Below are 23,450 nucleotides of genomic sequence, written 5' to 3' on the forward strand. Positions count from 1 at the left end.
TCTTTAGTTTAATTTTTAAGAAGTGTGATGGGAAGAGGTCTTGCATTTACTGGACAGTTCAATCTATGTACTATGTAAAGTTAGACTTTCAGAAGCTTGGAGGAAGCTTGGTTTTCTAGTTTTTTTTCTGCTGAGATTTAAAAGAAAGACCCACAATACCCAGAGACTGAGAGACCACCCTATTACTGATGAATTTGGCAAAGAAATTCAGTGTGCATTTGACTGACTAAGGTAGAAAAGGAGTTGATGACACCCCCCCCCCCAGTGAGGTACACATGTTAGCTGAAACATCAACAAATTCTTCCAAGTCCCTTTTTTTCTAATTGGCCTCATTGGGACAGTTATGAATTTCAAGATGAAAGCAACAAAGAATATTTGATTTAATGATTTAAGGGCTGCAAAGGTGTTGCATCAGACAGGATGATGTAGTAATTAAGAGAGAGGTAAAATAGATACTCCAAACTCCACACATCAATGTGTTAGCACAGAAACTGTTCCATCGGGAGTGCTCCTGACATGGCTGTTCTTATATCTTATACAGTAAAATATTCACCTGCATTCTTTAAAATAATATTTCATAATGCAGCCACAGCACTAATTTAAACCTTAGTCATAAATAACATTTGGTGAGACGAGCTTTGAACTTTGTGAGACGAACTCTTTTGCAAGTCTAGAACCCACAGCCAAAATTACAGGAGAAATAATTTGCTCTTGTTTTATTCTTATTTGACATGGAGATGAGGTAGTTTCAGGAAAATTAAACCTGAGCCCTTTATTTTCGCGTGGGGAAACTGCTTTATCACTGCAGAAAGAGATCTGCTGACTTGCAGAAAGGAAGGTCTGAAAATGAAAGCAAACAGTTGTTTGTGAAAAAAGAAAAGCAAGTCCCCATTTCCTGTGTTCTCAAAGTTCTGCACTCTGTTGGGATCCAAAATGAAGGATGGTTATTGCTAGTACCAAAAAAAAATAATAATTCCACAGCTGCCTTTCCTCTCCATCTGTCCTACAAAGCCTTTGCCTACAGAAACAGCACCCACTCCAATAGCAGCTCAATCGTTCTGTACGACTTGATCTTCAAGATATTAACACTGAGGACCCAAAGAAGATTTTAACCATCTCCTGCTGGTTTTCTCACTCTAAGAAAACACAGATGTATCCTGGACATGTATACTTCATTTTCTGAAGCATTCTCAAATGTGGAAGCTAACCTTTGATGATTTAAGTGAATGAAGTATATAATTCCTCTTATTTTTAAACTCTTCTCAGCAGTAAGAAAATGAGGCCTATTTTGGTTACTTGCTAAAGTTCTAGACTCAGGAGCTTTACTATTTGCACTCTAATTTGGAAACCATTCTTATTGGCTTGCATCTGCTAGAAAGCATGGTAAGAAAAGTGACTTTTCATTTTCTTTTAGAAAGCTACCAAATACAACACCTTAAGAACAGATGGTTTACTAACTTTATTTCTTACATTTTCAATGATTGTTCTCCAAAACCCAGAAGTGGTATAGTTTATAATAAAGATCAAAGCTATCAGAACAAGAAAGCCATTTTTATGCATCGGCTGGCATGTACTGTACCAAAAAGCCACATTTTTCTGGGTAATTAGACAGTTCAGAACAAAGCTTTGAGGAAAACAACAGCTCTGCTCTTCTGGAATAGCACAAGCCAAATGTAGCAAAATGTTCCTCATGTCCTTTGTCAAAATCTTTCCCTCATAAAATTATTTAGCCAACGCTGTTCCATCCCTGATTATATCCAGGAGCTGATCCAAAAAATAATGTACCAGCTTTCTGCGTAATCTCATCTTATCAACATCTATAAAAACCCCAGAGTCATTTAATATGGTTTAATCAGTGTTATGCACAGGGAGGCCCTAGCACAGAGGTGAGCTTGAACCACAGAATTCCTTCTGCAGGGAGAAAGAACTCTGGACTTTGGGGGTTACATTTTATATACTAGGTTTTAAAATTTTCACCTCAAAACCAAAAATAAAAACGGGGAAAGTGAGAAGGGTGTAAAAGGAGCAGAGTTACTCATATTCTGTGAGGCTTTAAAAGAGAAACAGGACATATCAGGGGTCAACTCAATATTGCTGCTGTCATTACTCTATTAAGAAATTGTGGTGTGTATCTAATTATGCTCTTTTTATAACTTTATATATAATGACTCAAAATGGCATTTTGTATTTGCCTACTTAAAAACAATTTGTATACAATAAGTTTATAGTCTGCATACACTAAGGCTTATTATCTTACCAGTTTTTCTTTCCTTATACTGAATAAACTAAACATGATTATATTAAATTAATGGAATGTGGCTACTTTATTTGAAATTTAAAACAGGTGTAGAAAGGTATGGAATGAAAAAGATTCAGTGAGTCTAATATATTATGCAATAAAAAAATACAAAACTGGGTAAAATATTTAGAAAATGTGTCTTAAAAGAAGATACAGGAACTCATTGTAATTTTAGCCATCCCATAGAACTACACAGATAAGACTAATCTTTTATAGAAGAAATGCTGAAATACTGGTGCTTCAAAAGTTTTATTATTAATCAAATTTTGGGGGTTTTAGAATGCCTCTGGACAACATTCTGGCAAATGCCACAACAAAAAGCTGTGCATGAGCTACCTGAGGTAGTGGTAAGCAGATAAAAAGCCTTAAAGAGACTGAGACAAAGGCAAACAAAGGCAGACAAAGTACAAGCAATGAATGATGTTCATTCTTTCCAAACACCTCCTTCAATAGTTTGATGTTGCCCTTGAACTGTTTTGCTGTTCTGCCAAAACAAAACAAACCTCTTATTTGAGGACTGATTGCTTTATAATTTTATTTTCACTTAATACTCTCATCCTAGTTCTTAACTTTTAGGTAATAACTGTCCTAGATAAGAAATTAATGTAGTATTTTATTAATAAATAGATGCAGATCAGAGAATGATAAATTAATACAGGACTGTACAACATTCCAAACTTTGCTATTTCATTAAATTTCTTTACAAAAGTCAACAAGCATTTTAATAGAGGAAATATGCATTTTTCGAAGAGAGGTTTTGACAAAATTGTCTACCAAGCCCCTTAAGGAAACTCTGCTCTCACAGGACAAAAGGGAAATACCTCTTGTCATTTAAGGAAGAAAATAAAGGACAGGAGTTACAGGTCTCTGTCTTCTGCAGAGATTAAACTTCCACAGGTACTGAGGTGTTCAACAGAGTCATGGAGAATCTGGAAAAGAGGGTCTGTACAGGTGATTAGAGGTGAAATGGGAAAACCATATCTAAAGACTGCCAAGGCAGTTCATGGGATAGTGAGCACCTGAATGATAAAACGGCAGGTGAAATAGGCTGCTGAAAAATGCAAATCAATGCACAAGGGGAAAAAGAAGAAGCTTAAGGCTAAAATCTGAGCTCATCATATGTTTTACCTGTCGGGAAAGAGATCCAAGTAATTTTGGATAGTTCTCAGAAAACAGCATTCAGCAGCAGCCCAAAAGGCAAAAATGTTAAGAATTAATAGAATATGGGCCCAAATTTTAAAACAGTTCTCAAAAAAAAGTCACATCTCAAAAAACCAACCAACCAACCAAAAACCTAAAAAAACCCCAATATAAATACAAGGGGTTCATAGAAGAATGAATGGTCAGAAATTGCAAATGGTTTCCACGGAAAAAAGACAAGAGCAATTCCTCTGGAAAAAGGGACAGTTCTGGATAGAAACAGATTAGAAAATTATGAAGAGACTGGAGAGGGTGGCCTATCAATTATTTGCTCAGAAGTCCGTGCAGTACATAAGGATGCCAAAAGCAGTTATTAGTTATAGCTTATAGTACAAAAGAAGCTCCTTCACAACAGTATATAATTAAATAATTGAATTTGTTACCACAGCAAGTTGTAAAGGAATTGGAGGATATAAAACAGTTCAAAACCGGATTAGATGCATTCAGAGGACAGTACAGTGGTAGTTCTGTACAGCCTTTGGGCCTGGAAAGGTCTGACCTGCAGATGGTCGAAAACAGTGAGGGTTAAAGGACATTTCTGCTTTTGGAGTAGCACGAAAATGATCCTCTTGTGGGATCAGGTGAATGGTTTGCATGACCTGGCTGTGGAGGCTGAATGTTCACTGGGGGAAGCAGGTTCAACTTGCTGAAAGAGACTGATTGTGAGAAAGTGAACCAAGGGAAATTTCCTTTTTGCCCATCCTGAGTAATTAGCAATGCTGAAGGAAGGGATGGTCAGAACAGACAGAAAGAAGTAATGGGAGAAAAAGACTTTTACATTTTTCTAGTCAATACAAACAGTACACACTATAACCACAGCCAAGATTAAGATCCTGCTGCCATAGGTCTGTACTGTGCTGGATTCCTAAGTAGCCTCCTTCAAGAAGTAAACATATCTCAATCTGAAGAATGTCTGGCATCTCCCTGCTTTGTCACGTTTTAGATTCTTGCATATGAACAAACTTCAGATGTTTTTTAGAGGCTATTTGGGTGGCAAGTCACTGAAAGTATTTTCAGTTCTTTAAGATGCATCAAAAAAAAGGAACTGAATTTCACAGAAGAAAAGACAGTGAGCCAGCAGTTTTCAAACTTTGCAGTCTTACACATACATGAACATATTTGCTCACACATACACTAAATGATATTCCCAATTATGAAGAAAATTCCATTTATTTGCAATACTATTTAGTAGAGGACACAGGTGCAAAGCAGTATGGAATCTTCTTCCCCTCCTTCTTCCCCCAGAAGATCAAGAAGCTGAGACTGGCATGAAGGTTCACACACCTCTTGATTGCTGTTCTCCATCTTTTTTCCTACTTATTATCACAGAATCACAGAACAGCCCAGTTTGGAAGGGACTTTTAAAGAACAACTGGCCCAATCCTTTGTGGGAAAGGGAGCCTGGATGAGATTGTTGAGCATCCTGTCCAACCGTAACTTGAAAACCTCCAGCGATGGGGACGCTACCACAGCCCTGGGGAGGTTGTTCCAATGAGTGATTGCTCTCACTGTAAAAACATTTCTTTTCATATGAGATGAAACCTCTCCCTATCACGTACATTCAGCTGTACAGTGCTGCCTACACTCCTGGTCCCAATGCCTCACGTGTGGCTGAGTCAGAAAAAACACGGGAATAATCACTACTCAAATGGTACAAACTGGGGGAATGTCTTAAGATGCTCTTGCACTCCCACTGATTTCCTCTCACAGAAGCTATAGTGTTAGGAATAAACCCCAGCTTTCTGGGATAGAGGCTGGAAGTCTCTCTTCTCCTTCTCTAATTAATATTTCTTCAGTTCTGTATAAGCATCAGGGTTTAGTAGGCAAGGAAATGTAAAAAAAAAAAAATAAGATTGGTCTAAGATACAATGGATGACCTTTCCCCTTGAGATATTAAAATATTGAAAAAGAAATTAGTACTATTATATACCAGCCACTTCACAACTGTAAAATTATTTCACACTGTAAGTATTATTTTCCTTGTACACCTAGTAAATTGAATCTCAAAGAGAAATTCCACAATAAGGTTGCCTTAAAAAAACCCAGATAATATATATAATTTTTCATGCACTGTTGCTAGTTTTTACATCATAAGTGCACAAGATCAAAACAGAAAAATTATATTTAATTCTTGTCTACCAAACCTTGTAAGCAACCTCCTTTCTTTTCAACAAAGCACAATCAAAGCTTCCACTCACTGCAGAAAGGCTTTGAAGAGACAAACTGCACATTTTGTTTGCCTCTAAACTTGTAAGTTTTCCCTGTGCTCTTTTGATGAAATGCTATTATGCCTTTAACCTTAGGGCATCATATCTCATCCTCCTGTTGTGTGGCCTGCAGGCCAGGAGTAAGCAAGGGAAGCTTACTGACATCAAACCCTGGGAGCACAGACAAGCGAAGGAACATGACAAACAGTGCTTCCAACATCCGAAAATCAAATGCTCATCTCAGTATCTCTCTTCCCCTTGAAGCTCATGTTTGCACTTTTGCCTTAGGAATTGTGGTTTGATACCCATTATGAAACTGTCTCTAGTTGACCTGTCTCTATCAATTCTGTTAAAGTGAACACCAGCGTTGCATTAGTCCTGCTGTAGTTATTAGAGTTGATATAAAGAAATCAAAACTTTATAAGCCAAGGAAGTGAACTTTTTTTTCTTACAGACGACACAGATATCTGCTTTCACTTGTCAACTGAAAATGCTGGTTTCTGTCAAAGATTCATCAGTTTGGATATGGCTGGATACAGTTGCTAAATACTGATCTAAGATTTCTTTCATATGTTTCTTTCAAAACCAGTAACACCAAATTTTATGTTCTGTGTGGGAGAAGGATCAAGAGAAGAAAAAGAACCTGCACCTATTTAATTCTGTACATCTTCTTCAATACAAGAGTTATTATAATACCACAGACCTTCAACAGAGAGAGAGAGAGGGGTGAGAATATATAAAAAGGGGACCTTTCCTAAAGACTCATTTTAGCCATTTGTCTCTCCCAGTCTTGGTTGGTTGGCTTGTGGGGTATTTTTGTTTGGTTGGTTTTGAATCAACTTAAGTTCTTGTCCTAAAACCAGGAACTTAATTTAGGCTCTCTGAATTGCATTCTGGAGGAACCTCTCTCTTCTCAGACGACAACAGGGAAGCCCAGGGAGACAAACTTCATTAGGCTAAAATGAACCTTTTTTATATAACCCCCTTTCCTGAATTGACTTCAGATTACCTTCCAAAGAAATTGCCTGGGGCAGGGGAAAGAACAGTGAGCTAAGGAGAGACAGCCTCCATCCTTCTCTTAATTCTTAATTATATTGGCCAAGAAATTAAATTCTTAAGAATTAAAATCTTAATTCTCTTTATTAGTCCAAATCCCAGGCTGCAGACATTAGGAAACCATCTTCCCAGTAGTTTTGTTTTGCCTGACAGATTGAAAGAAATAAGAAAGGTAGAACTTAGAACTAGAGTCACTAGATTTTCTATAAACATTTAGTGTATGTTCCACTAATCTTTTTTCTTGCATCCTTCCTTTATTTCTTCTTTATAATACCTAATAACTGACTACAAACAAGTTAGAATTGCCAAGCTAGCTTGACAAACAAGATATATAATGTCTTAATCTATGCAAAAACTAATTCCAATCTATCTAAAGATAAATTAATAGCAATGGTACTGTTTGATCTGTGCAAATAAGGTGATGTCAAATTGTGTTGAACGCGTTTCTAAGGCATGTAAAGATTTTTTTCCAACACAAACTTTTTTGTTGTTGTTAATGTTTCTTAGTTAGAACAATGTTTATTTGATTTTCCATGGAGCTTAAAGACAACCTACAAATTCATTTTCTAAGTGTTCCCTCCAAGTGTTATGTTTTTAACCTTCTTGGAGAAAAAAAAAAAGTGTATTTTTACAGAACAAAGAGGATGAAGTTACTAACTGAACACGGCATTTTTTGCGTTTTTGTTAAAGGAAATATTTAAATTTAATCTCAGAGCCTGCTGTGATTTTTTTTTCTGAAATTCTCATTATCCAGTTATTTCAGAAATTATTTTCTGAAGCAACAAGGGAATCTAGAAGATAAACAAACATGGCATCTACAATATTTTCCATAACAATTTACTTGCCAACCAGAGTGAATGGCATTGCACTTTTCTATCACATGCCCGAAAGAAAAGAGCACTTCAATTCTAAACAGATGCTGAGTGTGCTTTTGAGCTAAGTTGAAGCAAAAAGCAAATTTCAATCATACAGCTTGTTTTAATTGCAACCAGTACCTTAACTGAACATACTGCAGAGCTTCATGAATATTCAGCAATAGAGTAACCAAATACACAACATTAGTGCTTTTGGTATTAAAAAAAAGTTTCATTTTCTTCCCCAATTTTTGAAGCAGAGGGGAGTAATGGAATTTTATTCAGTTTACTTATTGGGTTCATACTCCATACTCTCCCTTGTATTTCTTCAACTACACCAAGCCATAAGTCAGGCATTAGTAAGTCATGTAACTTTTCCAATCAATTTACTCTGCAGAAACAAGCAGAAGTTATTTGGTCAATTGAGTTGCACAAAGCTCCCCAGATGTAATCCTTACTATGACAGGTTAATATTCCTGAGGAAGGTCTGAATATTGAAAACATGCTGAATATGCTTTACATTGGTGCATTACTCAATCCTTATAACTGACCAGAACACTGAAATTTCACCCATTGAAATCATTATTTCATAGCACAAATGCAGCAGAAAATTATGTGTTTAAGAAAGTAAGGGATAAAACAGTTCACTTCTGAACTATTCAAGAGATGTGTTTCTTCTCTGTATATTTTCACTGCATAACGACACACTTTTCACTGTATCCTACAAATATTTTTTGGAAAGATGATTTTTTCCCCCCCATTTTGTTTGCTTTTCAAAAGACCTATTTAAGAATCTCAGAACATTCAAAACACTATCAACATAATTCTTCAGCTTTTTCAAATAAACACTTGCTAACAGGGCAGAGATTTACCACTGTGAAGAAGAAATGATCATTCCCCAAGCCAGGGGGGTGAAATTGGCCCCTGGCTCTTCCTTCCTCACACCTGAACTGTTTGTCACATGTTGGTGTTGTGTCCTTCTGCTTCAGGCTGGGTTCAAATTATTACATTCATTTTGTTATTTAATAGCAGCTGTCTCATCTCGTGCACTTCTGAACTAAATCTCACTTGTGTCACATCCCCAAACCACATTTCACTTTCAGTCCCCAAGAACGCACAGTTACAGTCTGAATTTTATGACATAACTTCCCTCCCTGAACATCCATCCAGGCGGAGCATTCAATTCAGAGGAATTATGTTTGTGAGTTATGGACAAAAATATAGCTTTTGGATATTACTTAGACAATCCAGCAATGATTTTTATCTTCTAGAAATACTTTCTTTGTGTTCCATATATTCTCATCCGTAACTTTTATACTAATTTTTAAGGAACAATTTAATTAAAATTAGTTTATGAAGCAGCATTTAATTTAAAAACTAGCAAATGGCCAACATATATGTTAATCAACAAAAAAAATTACTGAAATATGTTAAAAATTGTCAGAATAACAAGTGACCTATACAAGTCTTGTATGTACAAGACTCCTATTAACTGCACTGGATGAGACACAAACGAGAAATCAGCCCAACTGTTTCAAATAACACAAGTAAAATTTAAAATGCAACCAGAAAGCTTCTTACCTATCAGAGGAATTGAAGGTCAGGAACTCTCAAGGTCAGCATACTGCCCTGCAGCACAGGTGAGGAAAGGATAATGAATATTCAGCAATCTGATGGCTGGAATGCTTTAGGTAGGAGCTTCCTGTTTTTAAGCATAAGAAACAAATTTAATGTTATCTAGACAGAAAGGGTTTTTTTTGTTTGTTTGTTCAAGCAAAACAAACAAGTCCTCCCAAACAGATGATCAGCCAAAGAAAGAAAACAGGATGTTACCACAGGTTAATTTCTTTCAAATAATCAGAGAGCAACTGATCAGTGACTAACCAAAATAAAGTATGCAGTCAGTTTGCTTAGCAGCAAATGAGATATCATTCTGCCATTTTTTACTGAGCCTCAGCTGCCTCCTTCAAATGTCCAGAAAGCAGATAAGGGCCAGTGTCTCTGGGCATTACTTTATTCTCCCTGGCTTAGATTCAAAACATCTGTTGCATAAGGAAAGTCTAATTGGAATGGCTGCCCCTACCCGGATGGCTGACATTTACTTGCCATGGGAAGAACCTGTCCACTAACAACGTTCCCATGAACCTGACTGACATGCCTGAAGAGTTGACTGAGCAGAGTCTATAGACTGTTCCCAAAGATTGCAGCAATCTCAGAACTTTTCCTTTGAGGCATTGCAGCCTCAATGGAAAAATCTGCAAAACAGAGGAGGGCCTGTGTTACAATCTAACAGTGCTCTGCACTGCTTCGGAGAGAAGACAAACATATGGGCTGCCACCAACTATTGGAAGTTGGTGTGAAATCACAGGAGAATTATCAGTCTGTAGCTTTCACGATCTGTTTCACAGACATTTACAAAAATTTTCCAAAATAAAAATTAGATATCAGTGCAAAAAAAAGACGGTTTTATAACATATATCTCCCTATCGTTAAGAAACGAGTTGTTTCTAAGCAGCTGAGCTATCAAAACCTGTTCTTCGGGTATTGTATTTTAATGATTTTGTATCTTATCTCACTCATAACAAGCTCGCTTGTCTCCTCGTCTCCTGCCAATCTGGAGGGCCAAGGGACAGCATGTGCTGTGCCTGGTTTTAAGCTTCACACGTGCCTGCTTGCCAGCTGGTAGAGCAAACAGGATCCACGGTGATTTCAGCTCACAGGGGAGCCTTTCCCCTCAGCAGCTCTAAGCTGGGTCTCTCCTCTTACCACACCACTGATTTTCACTTGTAGGAACGTAATACTGCTGCAGTCCTCTCTTGACAAATTCAACAAGTTGGACAAGTTCAAAGGGTATTCAGAGGGAATGAAGGGAGGGCAGGGAAGAAGGGGGAAGGATAGCTGGCTGACCACCAGAATAACAGCACAGTTTCTATTCCAAGGAAAACAATACCAAAAATAGATTTTGGAAAGAATAAATGCATAGCTAACACTCGAAGAGGCCTAGTGGACAATATATAATGTGAAGTGTGTCTCTAACCAACAGCCATATAATACTTCCTTCCTTGGAAAAAGCTTAGGTAGCCTTGCTGTCAGTTCAACTCTCCCTCTTTCCCCCTGCTCTGCAATAAGCTGGTGAGCAGTTCCAGCCAAAGCTACTGCAGGGACTGGCAGTATGAAGCAATTCCATGGCAGAAGCAAGTTCAGATGTACAGTGTCCAAAATAGAGACTACACAGAATAGCTTTTAAATACAAACCAAACCGATGCCATCAGTTGTGGTGAGGGTGCTATAGACACAGATCTAAGGAAAATCAGGTTTCTGTGTTTGAAGTATTTGGCAGTTTCACGAAAAATAAAAGCTACAGTTTCTAAGTTTCACACATCTCCTCCTCTGTTGTCTTCTCCCTCTCCCCAATTGGGTAATTCATATAACCACATATTCTCAACAGTAGAAGCTACCATATTGTAAATGAAGCACAGATGTGCTGATTTTAAAGGCACATTATAATTTGCCACAGAAGAACAGTTTAATAAACAGGTATCAATAAATATTTATGGATCCAGTGTTCAGACTCTCCTATTAAATCTGTTAAAAAATCCCCCAAACAACCAACAAACCAAACCCACAATCAGTGCTGTTGACATTTTTGTTTAAGAATAAACTCTTTTGAAAGGTGATTGTCCAGTTCTCTGTGCAGAACAGCTGAGAAGGAAAGTAAACAAAGAACCCCCATAGAGGTTGAGAAAGACACGTCCTTCCACACTCCTGGAAGTTTGTGCAGCTGTAAAGTTACAAAATGTCCCATTTCTTAATGGTTAAAAACAAAATTGAAATACTCCAATTAAATCCCAAAGATGCTCAAAATTCATTACAGCAAAATACTGTAATGAGATTGCAAATACAAGCTAGCAGAAATGAGATGGATGCAACTATCCACATAACATTGTAACTCTTACTTTGAGAAAACCTATAATCCTACTACATGGTAGTAGTTTATTCAGACTTTTTACAAAAATAAAACAGGCCAAATGTACTTAGAAGTACTGGAGAATTTAAGTGTACCCTCAACCTATACTATAGTGTGTCTAAGAATCACTTTATCTATATGTTTACTAGCATAAACACCCTTGAACAAGCATATTAATCAATAGATAACAAATGAAACAAACATTAAAAATATGTGTTTCTACCACTGCTACATTCTTGCTATCAGACCTCTCAACTGGACTTCAAAGCATATGTTAAGGAAAACACTTTAAATAATTATGGGACTGTTGTGGATCACCATAATCAAACTGACAAACACACTGTTCTGCAATTCGAGCCAATTTCGAGGATTCTTCAAGCAAATTGGAATAAAGAGAACCAAACAGCTCTATTGCTTTCAAACAAGATTCCAGTTTTTCCAAGTCTTTTCCCCAGCATTACTGGGGAAAAGTAGAAGAGAGAACAAGGCATAGAAATGTCTGAAGAAACCATTCAATTCCATAACTGAACTTGCAGCTGCCAGAATAACATGCCTTCCTCTATTAAAAATGCCTTGTGAAGGAAGTTGAATTTCCTGCTCTCTTCAAGAAGCAACTGAATGTTCAAGGCTTTGAGCCCCAGAGAGATGCTAAGGATTCCATTAGCTACTATATAATTTCTTTTCTTTTTGATAGCAGGGTTCCCATAACTGCCTCAGGAACAAGGGCTTTCCACACTGACTAAGGTTACGGGGAGGTGCACTCTGTATTCTGATTTTCACATATCATGGGACTGAAGGAATTTAGAGAAAGGTCAACATTTTCAGCAGCTTGTCTTGCAGAGAAATGGGAACTTGGTCAAAATATTGAACTCTGTCACACAAGTCATGAAGAAGCAACTGAATTAAGCAGGGATCCAACTGTCCCGTTTGACACAGCTACTTTGGGATTTATACTATTAGGCCACATTTTGCTCACACGTGACAGCGCAGGGCACCTGGAACTATGGGGCAACTCTGCCCTCTAATACACTGAGCATCTCTGTCACATTCCCAGTCCCACAATCTCCCTGTCCAGGAAAGGGCTGGTAATGCACTGTGGCAATTCGTACATAATTTTTGATATTTTTATTGCTATAGCAACTGAGTGTAGGCATTTAAACATAGCAACAGCCTTTTTATAGCACTTTCTTGGATGTCAAAATGGCACGTTGTTTTATTTTCCAAGCAGATGCTCAGAAGATAAGCACACAGGATGATTGTACAATACCCACCTTCAAAAGAAAGAACTTCACAATTTCTGAATCATACAAGCAGATAAGTGTGAGTTTCATACAAGCATACAAGCATATTGTGAGTTTCAAGGATTTTGCTGTCAGTTTAAAGGACTTAGTTCTGAGAAAGCATCTTACTAACTAATACCTGAGGACAAGATTAGGTGAAAAACTTGGTGGATCTGTGCCCATTTTGTAAAAAGCCGTATAACAAATCAAGCAGGTCCTGCTCTGAAGTGGAAAATGTTCCATCAACTCTGATCTTTACCTGTTAAGCAAAAGAAAAAGGGAAATTGTTTTCCTATTAAGTGGAGCCAGATTCTCAGGAGGGATCAAAATCCATTGAAACAGATCCTCAGCTCACGCACGTGGGCAAAACTCCACAGCAAACACAGCAACGGCGATTTACAAGCGAGAGTTTGGCCTGCTATGTGGTTTAAGGAAATACAATTCAGCATTTTCATGCTAAGACTCACAGAATCGGAGAATTCTCAGGGTTGGAAGGGACCTCTGGAGCTTATCAACCCCCTGCCAAGGCAGGATCACCTGGGGCAGGTGACACAGGAATACGACCACGTGGGTTTTGAATGTCTCCGGAGAGGGAGACTCCATGACCTCCCTGGGCAGCCTGTTCCAGTGCTCTGCCACCCTCAATGGAAAGGAGCTCTTCCTCATGTTGAGGTGAAACTTCTCGTGTTTTAGTTTATAACCATTTCTCCTTGTCCTGTCACTGGGCATCACTGAAAGGAGTCTGGCACCATCCTCCTGGCACCCCTTTGAGATATTTATATGCATTAAGGAGATCCCCTCTCAGTCTTCTCTTCTCTGGGCTAAACAGGCCCAGCTCCCACAGTCTTTCCTCATAGGAGAGATGCTCCAGACCCCTCATCATCTCTGTGGCCTCCCCTGGACCCTCTCCAGAAGCTCCTTGTCTTTCTTGTACTGAGGAGCCCAGAACTGGACACAGCATTCCAGATGTGGCCAAGTAGAGGGAGAGTATCACCTCCTTTGACCTGCTGGCCACACTCTTGCCAATTAACCCCAGGCTACTTTTCTCTTGTATGATATTTTTTCTCTGGGGTCTTTAAATTCTGTATAATTTCTACAAGCGATCAGTAAAAAAACCACCACTTTGTATTTAATAAAATTCCTGAACAAATTATTAGACAGGAAAATTCCAAACAGCAACAGGACAGATCTCCTGGGGGATCTTTAGGTATTATTCACCTTTCTGTTACAATTATATGTCAGCTTTGTATAAAGTGAGATGATTGATAACTGCCATTTTACCAAGAAAACCATTTAAAATCTGCTAAACAGGAAATGTCAAAGACTTTTTAAAAAATGAATCTAACAGAAAATGTCAAAAGTTTCTCACACAAGTACAAAGTTTTTAATATTCCAGTGACTCTATTCCATTAGCACACAATATATGAACTTTGGAAGGGATATTTTAATGCTGTGCTTTATGCAGGAGAGATTTCAAACATCCCAAAAGCTCAACATGCAGATAAAAACTGAGTTTTACATATCGAGGTGTTAGAAAATATCCCACAGATTCTTTCTCCATGCCCTTTACAGATATTTTCACTTAATTCATTGAGCAAACAGAGAGCAGTTTTCAAGTCTTCCTAATCTTGCTTTTAGTGCCTAAGATACTTGGGAATCCTGATACATCTGTGTGGTTTCCTACAGCCTGCTCCACCAACTACTGCACTTACTCAAAACAGCTTTTAGAGCAATGCTTATAACTATATCTATCAAAGAATAGGAATGATAAGTTTGTTAACTGCAAGAGCCCTCAGGGAGGTCAAGATGATGGGCACCATTATACTTGCACAATATGTAGGTTTGCTTCCAAGAGTTTTCCAGTCTGAGGTGATGTGCAGAACATTGGCTTGACTTAGCACCTCCTCCTGGGACAAATTCCACCCTCCACTGCAACGAGGCCCTTAATTATTTCATGTTATTATCATGAGCCCAAAGGTCAGTCCCTTTCATTCACTGTTTAAAAAGAAAAATACAGGAAATTCAGTGGCTGAAATTGTGAAGCACGTGTGCATTTTTATACATTGTTAAATTATTTCCCTCCCTCTCCACCAGCTCTCCTTCAGCTTATGGTTAGACATTTTATTTTTTTTTTCTATTCAGCAGTTACAGCACAGTTCAGCACAGCTTTGGAAGTTTTAACAGGAAATGTTAATTAACTTACTACACTTCATTATATTCTACTACGTGTATATGTGCACCTCCTTCTAAAAAGGCCTGTTCAGACACATTTCAGAGAAACTGGGGGAACATTTGAAATTGAAATAGTAGATTTTTCTTTTCCAAAATCTCAGAAAAATATCTCATTCTACAGATTCTGTAATTTGTTAGGGCATGCCTATAAGTCCAAAATAAGATGGGTGAAAATAGACCCACTTCTCCTATTCAGATTCTCCTATACTACAGACACTTTCCTGCTAACTAACGTAGTCTTTACCTTTGAGGTATTCACTGAGAGCCTGCTCTGTCACCACTGAAATCAATGGAAACTTTGCTGATGATTTCAAAAGCAGAGGCTCAGAGCCAAATTCCCCAAGTATAATTTCAGCACTACAAAACATCCTGCAGAATTCTATAAACAGCAATGATGTTACCCAGAAGGTAAACACCTACCCCAAAGCAATGGGGGTACTTGACCCAGCAACACAGATTTTCTATCGTGTATCCATTTCCAGGGTGCAAAACATTACAATGGGTAAGACAAGAGTGTGCAACTCCCACATAAAATGGGAGTTTGTTATACCAACTTTTCAACCCCTTTTCTCTTTGCAGAGATTGCAGTACCTAGCCCAGTGGACTCTATTTCATAGCCATTAAACAGCAGGTCTGTTTGGACAATCACCAAGTGTATTTACAGGTAAATTAGGGGACAACACGGATTCTAAAGTATAAATTTGTATCATGACAAAACACAAGAGAATATGCTTTAGCATTAGTTGGGGAAAAAAACTTTCAGGTTTGCATGGACACTTGCCATACGTTAGCTGGCAGGTTTGCATGTTTCCTTCCCTGCTCCTCTCATCCTCCCCGCTCCCAGCAATCTGGGTTAGCGTTAAAAAAGATCCTGTTCTACAGGCCTCACTTTTCCAAACCCACAGATGATCATATCTACAGCACTATGGGTCCCCAGTGACTTGTGATGCCTAAAGACTTTGTGTTTCGTGCATTTTAAGGGCAGGTAAAAGCTATTAGTTAGGGCCCGTGGTGGTCATTGTTGTTGTTTAAATCTTTCAGATGTTTAATACATTTGGCAACTCCTAAGTAAAATGGAATTTCTCAACTTATTTTTCAGATTGTAAGATTAATGATAGGCACATTTTAATAAACTAAAGTTAAGAAATAAAGAGAAAAAAATTATTACTTCTATTTACTTCAGATAATTAAATCCAGGGATGCTTTTTGAGGCCAAGCTCTCCAACAAAACCCAAGGCTACAAGTCTTACTGCTCAAATATCAAATCCCTTTCTCCTTTTCAGAATTCTTAGGAAATACTTTCCAGGGAGGGAAGTTGATTATTTCAGAGCACTACCCTAAGTCACAGTCTTGGTTCTCCACAGCATACCCTTACACATGTACCTAAGCAGTAATTCATGCCTTGAGTCACTGGTTTATAAGCTTACACAGATCCATCACCCACTCAGATTTCCTTTCTGTCAGTGATACTGAGATCCAAAACATCTCTTTGACCCACTTTTCAAAGGAAGCACAAGCAGAGAACACATCACAAGGAAAATCTGCTTGTTTACAGGAAGGCTGCAAGTTAGGACAGAAGAGATCTCTCTCTGCCCACAAATCCCCCAGATCTTGAAATAACCCACAAACCTTGAAACAGTAAGCATTTTCTTTCCCCTTCCACTCATAAGCCATTTGATGCTTCTTTTTCCTGGACTTACACACTTCTCTAAGGACAGCAAATAGACAAGACAAAAGAACTCCAGAACATACACATATGACCCCTGAAAGGAGAAGCTTTCACATCAATCTCTTCTCAGTACCAACTCCCTACACCTCACTTGCCATACTTTGTCTTATCCAGTTTTTCAAAAAGTTATTTGATACCATACTATCCTCAAAAGCTGTCAGGAAGCAGACTGATCCAAAGGAGGATGGAAAAGGCTGGTGCTAAACCCTGGAGCTATGAATCTGGCTGCTAGAAAATTCCCAAATTCCACTGTTTTGGTCCGAGATAAATAGATCTATAGTTATTAAAACTGACTCAGACATGTAAAAAGATAGGAAGTGAGGAGGTGTACAAGTTTTATGTCCATAGATAATTCAGAACTTAATCCAGAAGGATGTAAGGCAGACGGATTTTTATAAGTCAAATACATTGATAATCCCAGGTACTTATCACAGTACTGATGTTAACACACAATTTTCACTATGTACAAATAAGCAACTTGTAGTTTTTGCATTAAATTACAGTTACTGTCATCATAATATCTTCACTGAAGGTAAATTTGCATATAGGCACTACACCATACATTAAAGTTACAAAATAAAAAAGAATTGTATGGAATAAGAACAATAGTTGCTGAAATGCCACAAGATATCATATATTAAAAACATATAACTGGTTCAGACTTGGAGGAGTTAACACAGATAAAACTTGAGCACCTTCTAAAATACCATCTAAAGTTATACATCCTTGCTCAAGTTGAAGGGGTGCATAAAACATTACAAGTAAAGTAACACATGCAAGACCAGCAAATCAGAACAAGGGCCTTTGGAGGCTATTAAATACAAGAATTAATACACTGGAGTGATTTTTAATTTCTACTGTTGGTTCCAATAAACTTAGATTTCTATGAGTTGTATCATTAGATTATCGAGCTCCAAGTTCGGTATAATTGCTGATATGGGATATAATTGTTGATTTAAAACACAAAGGTCAGATAGAATATTAACCTAAAAGTACTGAGCTGTGCACTAACGGTAGTCCAGAGAAAAATAAAAGGAAACCTATTACAAGTTTTGCAACACAATCTGAAATGCTTTAATGAGTAAGATGCCTCTGTCACATTCTCTTGAAGCTGGATGAAGTAAACTTTCTTTAAAGCATGCACAACATTTACCAAATCAAATACAAATGCAGTAACTGTCAGCACTCACAGAACACTGTCTATGCTCAGAAGTCTAAATTCACCCAGTCTTTGCACAGCATAAACTAAAAACTACTGTCTAATCATTCTGCACAGACGGAAATTCATTACTGCTTGCAGAGAACTGTTCATCAGGTGAAGCCATGCTACATAGATGTGAAAAATCAACTCCCTTACACAAACTGCTACTAATATGAGTTAGTAACAGAAACTAAGTCTTCCATTTCAGCTATCATTTCCTTGCACTGATCTCATTCTTTCATGTTGTTTACATGCTGCTGTCTGGAGGAAAAAAAGACCTTAACATACATATTAGTAAAAAAAAAAGTGTTTTAATTTGCTGAGAAAATAAGATGCACTTAATTGCAGGGTACCTACCAAATAGTACAGATAAAACTGGAGACCGAAATATCAGGGAAAGTAAATAACGAGATTTTCTATCCTAAAGCAAACATGCTTTAACATATGAGGGTGGGTTTGGTTTTTTTTCTGTACAGCATTCCAGTTAGTCACAACTTCATGGTCTTAATTTACATCTAACAGGATTAAAACCAAACACACATTGTATAGAGAAATGGCTCTGGAAATGGTTTTATAACAGATAAGTTCCAGATGAGTAGGTAACCCATCAACGTGAACTACTCTGGCACTGTTAGAAGCATATGAGAAGGGAAGTCATACAATTTAAAAAAAAAAAAGATAAAAAGAGCCATCTGTGACATATCTCTTTCTCTATAACATGGATTGCTCCTCACTAAGACTCTCTATTGGTTAACAATACAGATACAGTATCTGTGAATCAGGTCGCCCTGAATCACTGACTACGTACCTTTATTAATCAAGTCTCAGCATAATTGATACAGCTTTCTCGCTTTCATTCTTGTACACTCCCAAACAGCATGTACGAAGAGAGAGCTTTCATTAACTACACCCAGTTTTTAAGCAGCTAAAATCTGAGGTAGAATTTGAAGAGGGTGGGGGAGAAAAGGTGAAAAGAACCAGCCACTCGGTATCCCAACAACAAGGTACTGTACCTTTAAGGAGGAAACATGGTTCCGTTCTGCTTCACGGCTGAAAAAGAGCTTATTCTCCGTTATAGAGATGACTTACCTAAAACTTGAGTTATTCCTCTTTTTCCCTGAGGCCAGCCTCTCTTCACTCTGGGGAGCTTTTACCATTTAAGGTCAATGTTACATCTGGCTCTAGTAACTAAAGCCGAAGCAATTTTTAACTCAGAGATCCAACAGGCTGCCTAACATTAGAATGAGAGTTTAAATTAAAAGTAACTCTTCAGAAAGCCTTTCTTGCCTCAGAGAATTACAGAATTAAAGGCTTTCCTATTCTGGCATAAGTACTGTGAGTATAACACGATGCAGACATCCCATTAGCATTCTTCAACTTCAGTGCATATAAGCTCGACTTACTCATTTCTGATTAAAACAGGCAAGTAGGAAGAACAGATGAAACAGTTTACATCATGTTATGTTAACCCTTAGAATTTTTTACTGACACAGATGCTACTATTTTTCATTCCTCTCCCTCTCCCTCCCTCTTTGTTTGGTCAGAAGGAGTCTAAATTAGAGAGCAAATACAAGGCATGTGAACTTTTAAAGAACGTTGGCTTCAGTCCAGTTTATGGGCTCTGCTCTCCACTTGCAGAGTAGGAATAATTCCTCTTGAAGTCCACAGAAGTTGCTTGCATCCCATGAGAGAATGTAGCTACAAATGGGGCATGAAGAGGGAAAATAAACCCAAAACATTTACCACACAGTATATGCAGGTACCTGCAGAGGAGTCACGTGCATGTGATTCAGAGCTCTCAGCTCTAAAACAGACACAGATCTTAATCCAGCCCTTTAGCCAACTCAGACTATTTATTTATAAGTATTACAATGGGTCCTAACTAAGAGTTCTGCTTATGCCAGGTGCTGTAAAGTTATTAAATATAAGCAAGCCAAACCCTGTCCAAATAACCTTTCACAACTGGAGACAAGAGAGAAGAGGGTGGGAAATGTCAAAAAATTGCAGCAGATTTTGTAAAATTATTGGATAGTAAGTTTGGAGGGGATATATCAGGACTATTTTAGGAGAAAGGAGCAAGCAATGATAAACTTCCTTTTGAAAGAAGAGCAGTGAGGCAGAAAGAGATCACACAAAATAAACTAAGGATTTGGTGATTTGATTTGGAAAGCACACTCCCTAGGGAAGTCATGCATGGCAACATGAGGATGCTGGTAGGAGAAGAGGGCAAAGATGAGTTGATGACAATTTAGCACAGTCCTGTAATATAAGGAAAAAATTATTCCACACTTAAGATATTCTTAGTTCCCAAAATCGACAGTAAAAAAAGGTCCTGAAAAACTTCTCTAACATTTGCATTTAAGCTTGGCCCCAATATAATGGGAGTAGGTTTTCCAAATCTCATTTCAGGTTTTGACGCCCACTGTCCACTGACAGTCCTTTGCACCATTACTGGCTCTCTGACAAGGCATTCTAACATACCTCCTTTCATCTCCTTGAATTACTATTTTATTACCCACAAACTCAAGTTCTGAAATAGACTCCTGTGACTCAGCATGGTTTCAATCTTCCATCTAGTTGTCCGCAGCTACAGAATTTTTACTAGCATCTGTAATTCATCATTTTTCAGTTTTATTTTCTCAAAATATCTAGGCCACAAGTGTCAAATATTTCATTTGTCTACAACAGAAGTTGTGTTTCTGTTAAATCTGTATTCATCCCCATCATAGCAACAACTGCTTTGAAGCCAGTTTGGGCAAGAACAAGTTGTTTACTGCCTTTTAGCACTACTGTCCTCTGGGAAAGAAAACTTTTTGCTTAAGTTGGTTGTTCATTGGCCTAGCATCCTATAATCACTGTTGGCCAAATTTAGCCAAGAAATGGAGGTCTCAAAATATTTTCAAGGTCCCAAAAACCTGGTGAAGCCAGTAGCTTGTAAAGCAGATTTAAGCTATTGCCCCTGCTATGGGAGAAACCTACAGTGACAGAGTTTTGGTTCTGTTTGCTTGGCCCATCCACAAACAGAACCCCTGCTGTTTCTGTCGTATTTAGGGGACACAGAAGGACCCTGGAGGTAATCACATGAAGGGGAAAACAATGCTTCCATCAATCTTCAGCTCCTGAAACTGCTCTTATAGTCTATCCTACAGCACGCTCAATGCTTTGGCAGGTGCTTTGCCCAGAGATTTCTTTAACGTCAAAGACCTCAGGCCAGACAAAAGTGAAACTTGCTAGCTAAAAAAATCTACATTTTTGAACGAGGAAATACTAGCATCTAAAATTTAATTATTTTAGCTAGCTTGCTAAAATTGTATGAAGAATGCACAACAACATGTACCATATAAGAAAAAAATTTCATTTGTTTGCTCTGTTTTTTAAAATCTGGTGATACCTGCTGCTTTTAAAACATTTTAATGCAGGTGGCTGGCCACCCCCCCATAACACAACATATTTATGTTGCCACTATTTTGGTGCTGTATTCTCCAGGAATGGCATAAAATCATTCTCTTATAAATATTCTGAAGTTTTTCAGAGTAGCTGGATGTAGTTCTCTAGGGTTACATATGGTTTGGTGGTGGGATATGCCCCTCTTGCATCAGTTGAGTTCCCATTTTCTTGATTTTCATGGCTCTGTGACTTATGAAGGCAGTCGTGCAGGACATACCAATGCCAAGCTTTCATGAGTTGGGCTCCCCAAGTTAAAAGATTTTTACTTGTGCCTTTGAAGAGATAAACACAAGCACTAAAATCCTTGTCTTACTGAAATAATGAAGAGTTCTGCCTCTGGGGTTGAAGTGTAGGTAAGATTTCATCCAGGGACTTCACTTTTGGGGCACAACCAATTTTAAGTGCAAGTTTTGTCTGAGCAACAGCAGACAAGTGATCTTGCCACAGTAGTTTTTTCTAGTTTTAGCTTTAATTGGGCAGACTGGGATACACAAACTTTTACTCAAATGGCTTTTTTGGGTAGAAACAGTTGTAGGTATTTTTGAGAATTCCCATTTTTTGAGATTTATTACTTTTTTAAATTATTATTGTCTTTGAAGATTTTCTGTTTCAGGACTTTAAAATGCATTGCACTAAAATGTTGCTTGTTATCCTTTCTGCCCATACATACTCACCATCCATAACGATGAGTCATGATGACAGGCTCTATTTTTTATTTGGTAACTAAAGTATAAAGATTATTCATCAGGCAGGAGAAAAATTTGCAGCAGAAGTGATAATATTTGCACTTAAAACTGGAGTTCTATGGCACAAGCTTTCATATTTCATTTTCAAACCACCCCAAAAGGATTTTTATCAGTTAAGACTTTTGTCCCACCACATCTAGAATGCCTCTCTGTCAATGTCAGGTCCACCTCGAAAATAACAATGAGCACTGGGAATTTTGTTTATGGAATCAACAGAATTAGCCATTCTCATCATCTTATTTCTCAACTGTATGGAAAAACTAGTTAACTGTGTTAAGATTTATGTCCGATTTTTGCTATGTCCCTTCACTTTCTTACAGAGAATTTTTTTGCTAATTTAAATATTTAGTCTTGCATCAGATTTGTGTTCTCTGTGGGTTTTCTGGCTTGTATGTTGCTAACATTATAGTGCACACTAAAGTGAAGTCACCTTTTCTCCCCTGCTGGCACCCGTTATGCAAATCTCCTTCATGTATGGAATTCTTATCTGCCAGGAATCTTCATGCAGAGAGGAAAAAAAACCCCAAAATAATAACAAGTCTGATCAGTAAAGACATGAAACAAAAAAAAATACAAGGCAAAACATGCAGTAAAATTTCCCCATCTGGGACTCTGCTGAATACTAAATCCCAAATGGAATCCAGAATAACTGAACTAAAATGGATGCTGGTTCAACAGGATGATATTAAGTCGATACTCACTCTGCCAGTCAGCTGAGCAGCTGTGCTGGATCATTTATGCAAAATGGAACAAAACTTTATGGCACTTTAATAACATTTATGCAGCAACTTTTCTACGTGAGTCTTCTGGAAGGCAGGGGATTTGCTTCCAACTTTCTGCAGCAAAAGAAAAGCACTTCACATGAATCAGAAATGTTAAATTAAAGAATATTCAATTGCAGAGCCTGCAGAACAAGGCAAGGAGGTGTGTGCTGGAGCCCAGGCATCCTAAAGAAAACATCTATGTTGACAAGAGTGTAAATAAAGTTTGCTTTGAGGGCATGCTTCGAGGTACAGATGATCCTGTAAACTAGTCCATGTTACACAGAAAGACTTGAGACTTCAGGGAGAAGTACTCCAAGTGCCTGCAAAAACCCTACTCATTAAGCCTTAATGAACCTTTTTATTTTTAAAGCTAACATTTTTCTCAGTCTAAAAATAGCCAGCTAATAATCTCTATATGAGAAACAGGCAGAGTCCGAGATGCCAACTTGTTTTCTAGCATTCATTGCC

The 23,450-nt window shown here is 37.9% G+C and overlaps 1 protein-coding gene across 5 annotated transcripts in view; it reads right to left on the reverse strand.

Moving 5' to 3' along the window:
• The window catches only part of IRAG1 (inositol 1,4,5-triphosphate receptor associated 1), a 105,454-nt gene that overhangs the window by 47,210 nt on the left and 34,794 nt on the right, over nucleotides 1–23,450 (reverse strand). Inside the window, exons 5-8 of one of the 5 annotated variants that reach the window (XM_039382468.1) lie at nucleotides 22,920–23,054; nucleotides 19,115–19,256; nucleotides 13,003–13,122; nucleotides 9,198–9,318 (exon numbers count right to left, since the gene is read on the reverse strand). The gene's annotated coding sequence lies outside the window, so the exon portion shown is untranslated. Of the gene's footprint in view, nucleotides 1–9,197; nucleotides 9,319–13,002; nucleotides 13,123–19,114; nucleotides 20,179–22,919; nucleotides 23,055–23,450 lie in introns of those variants that run through there. The other 4 variants (XM_027737032.2, XM_027737002.2, XM_027737076.2 and 1 more) reach the window with 4 other exon arrangements.

This window comes from Pipra filicauda, unplaced genomic scaffold, assembly GCF_003945595.2.
Source record: "Pipra filicauda isolate LSUMZ 115617 unplaced genomic scaffold, ASM394559v2 scaffold26_size5592650_pilon, whole genome shotgun sequence".
In the NCBI taxonomy this organism is placed as follows: domain Eukaryota; kingdom Metazoa; phylum Chordata; class Aves; order Passeriformes; family Pipridae; genus Pipra; species Pipra filicauda.